Source organism: Plectropomus leopardus, chromosome 3, assembly GCF_008729295.1.
Source record: "Plectropomus leopardus isolate mb chromosome 3, YSFRI_Pleo_2.0, whole genome shotgun sequence".
Taxonomy (NCBI): Eukaryota; Metazoa; Chordata; class Actinopteri; order Perciformes; family Serranidae; genus Plectropomus; species Plectropomus leopardus.
The window spans coordinates 12,870,017-12,876,016 of NC_056465.1; positions in this window are offsets into that span (position 1 = coordinate 12,870,017).

Here is a 6,000-nt window from a genome sequence, read left to right on the forward strand (position 1 = left end):
GCTACTGTCTTAAGTCACTACAAGACGAGCAGCAGCTTCAGTTCACTGCAGACAGAAAAAATCAATCAAATGTACATTAGACTTTAGACTATAGCTTTAGTTTACCCTGAGATAATTTATTCAAACTAACTTTGGTTAAAAGAAGGTGATAGTCTGCCGTTAGCAAAATGAAGGGAAAAGATTGTGGTTTGATCCTCGTGTCAAATCTAGTCCAAAATTGTTTCAGTCATCTTGCTGTCTTTTGTCTCTTTATCTTTTTGTTCCTCTGAAGCAGATCGAGCTACCTTTGCGTTTAAGTTTGTACATGTTCCATCCAGCATTAAAGGATTTAAGTGTACTAATATAGCAGTGCAAAAACCACTTGTACACAAGACTGTGAATCGTAATCAAGTCTAGGTATTTTTTGTTTTTGGCATTTTTAATTCTAGATCCATTTAAAAAACAAACAAAATACAAGTGCATTTATTTCTTAATAACAGTGTACCCATGACAGAAGGTTTACATGCTTATCCTTTTGACCAAGAGAGGCCTTGTCTTTTGTATTTTGTCTGAACATTTTTGCACAGATCTTTTGTATTGCAAAATCATTTATTAAATGATGTCGTTTGGTTAAAGATGGAGTCTATATGATCCTTCATTTGTGGGAATTTTCTTGAGTTTTGTTTGTTTTGTCTTTTGTTTTTGTTGATTTGTTTTTTTCATAATGAGCTTTGACTTAGTGATCAGAATTGCAATGGCAGCATGTATCCACTGGGTATCACCAAATCACCATTTCTGTGGATTTTCTGTCACTTGTGTGCCTTAAAGTGGTAGGGACCATTGTTGACCAGGTGGTGGTGCCCTTTAGCCTCATAGTGTAGCTTTATTATGAGCTTCCTAACAGCTGGAAATAATATTAGTCCAGCTAAAAACTGGGCGAAAATGTAAAAATGACTGTAGTATAGTCATGCTTGTGTATCACTGTGTGTGCTTTCTCTCATTTCCTGCTCAAAATCTCATTTTGTACATTGAATGAGCCAAAACAGCTTAAAGTGAACCATGAGTGGCTGTGAGTATGTACAGTGTATACATGCCAAAAAAGATGTAATTGCTGTACATATGTGGAGATGGGTGTTTGTGCACAGGACCTTCTGGTAATTAAGTTCTGTGTGAGCGTCTAAAGCAAAACTTTAGTCTAGAGAAGCTGTTAGCAGTGAAACAGAATGAACTCCTGGAGTTTTCTGCTGCCTTTGTGGAACAGTTTGTATTATGAATATGTTTTGCGAGCAGCAGCAGCAGGCTAGTAAAATCTCATGACTTGCTCATTACAGACGCAGAGCTCTGATACAATTGGATATAATTTCTCCCAAGGCAAGAGCTATAATAATTTGCGAGAGAGAAGAAGGAGGAGAAGAAAAAGGAGGCATCTGTAGTTGATAGACTGGTGGAGCAAGAGACACACATCTGCTCTGATCTGAGCTGTCAGGATCATGTCAGACACTCGGAGTCACTCACATCCTGGAAGACATTCACATCCAGCACTGAAACTGAGTCTGCTGCTGCTTTTTTTTTGTCATGGCTGAGCAGATTGTGTCAGATAGAAAATCTGAACTTTTGGAAATTTGCAGGTCAGAAGACTTGTGGTTTTAAATGACCTAAATGTAGTTTGTAGAGATCTAGCTCACATACAACTTTTATTTCACAATTTTTAAATTACTGTATTAGTGTTGTGGCTAATTATCATTTTCATTACTGATTCATTTGTCAGTTTTAAATGTTTTTGTATTTATAATGTAAGTAATAAATATGTAAAAATGCAAAGTAACATTTTTAAAGAAAAAATTTCCATTTCTCTCACATACATCTAGCAAACAGCCTAAGTCTGTTTTTCTTGGTAAATTAATGAAAGGATTAATCAGTAATCAGAATTGTTGTTGATTCATTTTCTGTGGATTGATTAATCAATTAATTGACTAATTATTTCAGCTCAAGGCTTTATTTCAGTGTAGTCCAGGACATGAAGTACATTGAGTTATTTAAGATCTTTTAAAGTCAAAATCATATGTAAGTTGATCGTATGAAAAAGGTCAGGCTTTTCATCCAGAATATGCCAGATTTGGTTTATATCTGGGATATGTTAGCTCCCCTAAACTCAATATTCACTTTCTTTTACTAAAGCTAACAAGGAAGTATTTTAACACTGGAGGGATGGTCTTTTCATTAAACTAGACTGTTTATGCCATAAAAAGCAATTTCTTTTGAAATTGGTGCTACATGAACAGAGAAAATGGAGAAAAGGGGCTGTGACATTCACTTTTGCTCGAGGTAGAAAAACTACAGCTACCAGAATGCACTTCATCACAGCGAACCAATTAAAACAGTGGGTGATGTAATGTTTGTCCATTTTGACACAGGAACCAACATGGCAGCCAGCTAGTAGCAAACAATCTGAAATTGCAGTTAAACGGTAAGCTTAAATATTTCTCTGAAAACATTTTAGGCGAGAAATAAGCAACGCAGCAACAGAATCTTGGATTAAGTCTGATCAGCACTGGTAGTTGTTGTTTTTTTAGATGAAAGCTTTACCAAACATAAAAGCAGCAGGACAACACAGTGAAAATGTGCAAAACATAACTACCCTAACAGACAGCGCATGCAAACAGGGTATTCAGCAGTATAACAGCAAATTGAAGAGAACAGAGGGTATACCCAGGCAGATTATCACCTGTGTTTACTGTGTGTGAAAGCTGACATGGTGCATTTTTTTTTTTTAGATTTAAGCCTTTTTCATTTTTCTTTAAGTTGTGCTGTATTGTGAAATTTGCTAGGATTTTGCCTCAAACTGTTGTACTAGAATCATATGAGAAGTAAAGAGTGGAAGTCACTGCTGGAGCTAATAGATGCTGCTTTTTTTTAATGGAACACAAGCCAAAGTGATTTTGTGTTGCATTTTATAATCTCATATTTTCTGTCAGATGAATGTAATGTAGTATAAAGTACAATATTTTCCTCTGAAACTTGGAAAGTATTAAAATGGAAATACTCACTTCAAGTACCTGAAAATTGTACTGAGTACAAGATGAGTGAATGTACTTAGAGTTATTTTCCACCACTCTTAGATGATCATAGGCAGACCAGTCTCTCACTCTGAATGATAGGTGGAGTGGGGACGGGTGTGTCTTGTCTCAATGCTGAAATGTGGGGTTACTTCCTGCGACCAGAAGGTGTAACTGAGGACGACCACTCCCATGACAGTAGAGCCCCAGGGCGCTCTCTGCTAAAGGAGCCTCATTAAGCCTCTTGAGTTCAGGGTGTAATGGGCTGTAATGGGCTTTGAAAGTAAAGGAGAGGCCGAAGAAGAGAATGAGTGTGCATTTGGCTTTAAGAGAAAGAGATGGATGAATAAAGGGTGGAAGTAGAGCGATACAGGTAAAGTGCACTGAATGGCTGCAAGGGATTTTGTGTGACTTGAAAGTATAGAGGGGTCATAGGGGTGAAATGTATCAGCTTTACTGTGAGGTCTTTATTGGACACAACTTGTAAAAAGTCAGGGAGGAGTGGGATCTGGCTTCATCTGGGCTCACGGGGAAGAACAAGAGGAGAGTTGTGAAGATGGATGTGAATGTGAAATCTTCAAAGGCTTGAGGTACAAATGTCAAAGTGAATATGATTAAAGAAGACCCCAGGTTTCATGAAACAAGAAAAACATGAAGCTTTAGGCAGTTGAAGGCATGGATGTTACTAGTTGTGTCTCTGTCAGTTCCACTAAATTCAGATTGAATTTATGCTTTCATGTATGTTTTGCTAGAGTTGGTGGTGCTTTTTGTGGTTGGCTTTAGACAATGTTGGCGTGTGGCTGTGTGTCACTAATCAGGACGAGAAAATCAACTCTCTATGAACTCTCCTTCTGCCAACTTCTGCTTACTAGCCAATTTGAGGTTTCCAAATGTAAACCTCAGTAAACATAGAAGAAAAGATGGAGAAGATGCAAAGCAGCTGAACTGCCTTCTAGCGATTATACAGACATTGGAAATAAACTGGATGACCTCCATGCTGCATCATTTTCTGAGGGAATATTAGGAGCTTCAGTATGCTTTGATTCACTGGAACTTGGCTAAATCCTGGACAGTGCCTTTCTGCCAGGAGGCTCTTTCTCCATATGCCAATCTGACAGAGCAGAGGTCTCTGGCAGGAGAACGAGAACAGGCGTATGCTTTATGGCGAATAAGGACTGGTGTGATGTTGTAAATGTGAGGTGCTGTCCTGTTCCTGCAGGAGTCGTACTTTGTATAACTCCATGTGACACTTACATGATTTATTGAGTGAGTTTTCTTAAACCATAAAAGGAAGGAATTACCTTGAAAGAAAAGCTCAGTTTTCCATTTCAAGTGAGTCTTAATTTAGATATTTGTCATTAAAATCAGAATGGTACAGATGTATTCCCAGCTAGGAATTTTTGGTTCTAAAAACATTCTGAGAATGGTACAATGCAACCCATGCAATGTTTTAGTAATGTTTTCAGCGGCAAGTTTTTTTTAGTTCCCAGAATGTTCTTCTTAAAGTTACAAGTCACATTCTCTATAAACTTTTTTGAAGAATGTAAAAAAAAATGTTTTAATTTTTTTTTAAATTTCATTTTGTTAACATATCACAAGTAATTAAATTTTCATTTAAAAATGAAAAAAAAAATGTAAGTTAAAATGTTCTTCCTTTGTTCTCATGTAACATTGTGGGCATGTTTATAAAAGAACATTCTATAATCTGTCACCTCTCAACATCACCAACATTTAACCTTACAGGGACGGTATTTGAAATGATAAACATCCTTTAAATGTTCTTCGAATACAAAATGTTTTTTTTAAAAAACATTATTGTAACTTCTAGGTAACGTTAGCCCATGTTGTGGGAACATTCACTGCTAGCTGGGTATCAGCAAGGTATACTTAAAGTATCAAAGTACTTTTCTGCAGAGGAATGGGTCCTGTGAGTGATATATTAGTATATGATATGATATGATATATATGACATTATTTGATTGTTAATACTAATGCATCAGTGTAGTGGAGCTACTTTTTAATTTCTTTATATTCCTTTGGGTAGTTTAATCTTTTATGTTTTCATCATATGTAAAATCATTGGATGCAAAAGGAACTAGTGACTTCAATGCAGCTGTCTTATTAATGTAGTGGAGTGTCATAAAGGTCTTTTAAAATTGTACTTGAGGACAGTTACTCATGCAGAAAGCTCCTGGTTGTATCAAATGAAGGCTTCCACTTTGACGAGACGATGATTGAGAGGAAGGGTACAGATGTCTGAGGGAGAGAGCGGCAGAGAGGAGGATACAGTTTCACCGTCCTCTCGCTCTGTCATGGCAGCGCTTGTGGAAACCTCCAACAAGCCCCTGATTGTTGGGGAACATGAGCTGTTTTTGTTGAGGGGCTGACAGGCGCTTGACCTCTGCTGTCCGTGCTGCCACACACTGACCTTGAAGAGAGGAAGTGTAGTGAAGCCTTTGAACGCCGTCAAGTGAACTGTCACTGCCTTGTTAAATTTCCCCCACGGGCCTCGACACAGCTGAGATAGGTCATATGGACTCTTCAGTAATCTGCCTGGTTCATGCAAACTGTTTCCCCAGAGAAATGTACTAAAATGTTTCTTGTCCCTGTGGCTTTAAATCACTGGTTTGTTTTAAGTTTATTAGAAACATATTTGACACATATTTTATTGATATATGTGTAAATTTATGAATTTGAAAATTGTATTTATTTGAATGAAATAAAAAGTTGCCACTTCTTCATCTGCTTTTTAAATCTCATTTTGACACCCATTGTTGTACTTAACCAAGGCTTTAACCCTTTGAAACCTAAGCAAATTGACTTGATTTCTTTCAAAAATAGTAATTATGCTGTGACATAATTTTAATATATAATTATGATAATAATAATAAATATAGTTTGCTGGACATTAAAATAATGTTCTAAATCTACTTATTTCTCGCAAGGTCCGTATTGCCTTTTATCA